General features: G+C 43.0%; 1 long non-coding RNA gene across 1 annotated transcript in view; it reads right to left on the minus strand.

Annotated features, from left to right (window-relative positions):
• Positions 1–837: 837 nt before the first annotated feature.
• LOC127001832 (uncharacterized) overlaps positions 838–1510 on the minus strand; it is a 32529-nt gene continuing 31856 nt past the window's right edge. Inside the window, exon 3 of the long non-coding RNA XR_007755475.1 lies at positions 838–916. This is a non-coding gene — a long non-coding RNA (uncharacterized LOC127001832). The remainder of the gene's footprint in view (positions 917–1510) is intronic.

Raw genomic sequence — 1510 nt, forward strand, 5'->3', positions numbered from 1 at the left:
ATCGTACACGGGCAAGAGATAAAGGGAGAGAGAGGGTGGGGGTTGGGGGGTTAGGGCGCGGGTGCACTTACACTAGGACTAAAGGAGAGGAAGGGGGAGTAAACGAGCAGATAAACTTTCTTCCTTATTAAGAAACGTAACCGAAAATTAACAAGAACGCGCTAATGACACGTGCCGAAGGTAAAACTGAATAAAAAACTACCGGAAGAACCCTCAGTCTAGTTAATGAGATGAGTGCTGGTGTTACTCATGCTGCAGCTGCTGCGGCTCCACGCATAGTATACATGAAGCCTAAATAAGAATGAGACGAGAACAATTTGTCAAAGATAATATAGAAAGCGAGTGTAAAGGAAGGCTAATAAATGTATGCTTTCATTTTATGATTAATCTAAGAGTATTATGTGATGCAGTGGTCAGCATGCCTGACTGCGAATTTGCCGTTCGAATCCCGGCATGGGCAGTCGGCGCGCAGCCCTGTGTCTCGTGTTAATGGGTTCTCACCCAACACAGGCTCAAAGGCCAGTGGTACGGAGATGAGCACCGCAGCCACGCGCAGCTGATACTGTATGCTATCAACTTTGCGTTACGTAAGAAATAAATGGTATTCTATGAACTATTCCTAAACTGACAGACTAAAGATAAAAGAAAAGAGAAGATTTGGTGCTAAATCCTACTGGTGACAGTCCTAAAAGCCTATAAAATTGGGGACACACCAATCTCGAGGTTGCCCAAAAATAATGTATTTCAAAATGTCCGATTTCAATCAAGTTTATCTGGACATGAGAGAAGTTGTAACAATGTAACCTAAACAGCCATACAGACAATGCCGCAATATACCTGTGATGTTAGTGACTCCCAGCAACGGTTCAGTCCACCGCCGCCACAATCAGAGGCACGATCTTGGCTCAGGAGAAATCTGTAAAAAAAAACATGATTAGGATAACAAAAATAACTTTACTGTTTAATATAAAAAAGTAGTAGTGCGACCCAACGTCAGTCAAATAATCAGTCAGCCAGTCAGCCCACCATCACAGGCAGCGCCTCTCTCAAAGTCTCTACACCTCACGGCCCTATAAATATACATATCAATATGAACACTGAAAGGAGTGGGTATCATTTTAAAGGCGCTGAGTATCACAATTGAAAAAGACTCCGTTTTTTTTTCACACGAAAGTGTTTATGACTCACCAAGCCTTCCACGCACGGCACGCTCTCCATCGGCATTATATAACAACAGATTTCACTCCGCCTCTTTAATCTTCAACTACAATGACTCTCTCTCTCTCTCTCTCTCTCTCTCTCTCTCTCTCTCTCTCTCTCTCTCTCTCTCTCTCTCTCTCTCTCTCTCTCTCTCTCTCTCTCTCTCTCTCTCTCTCTCTCTCTCTCTCTCTCTCTCTCTCTTCTGCAGGACATATGTGGGAAGAGCTCTGCTCTGGTAACGATATTTACATAGAAGAAAAATAATATGTTTCTCTGTATCTTTTATAACAATTTCCGCTCTTTCTTTGGC

This window comes from Eriocheir sinensis, chromosome 21 (assembly GCF_024679095.1).
Source record: "Eriocheir sinensis breed Jianghai 21 chromosome 21, ASM2467909v1, whole genome shotgun sequence".
Lineage (NCBI taxonomy): Eukaryota > Metazoa > Arthropoda > Malacostraca > Decapoda > Varunidae > Eriocheir > Eriocheir sinensis.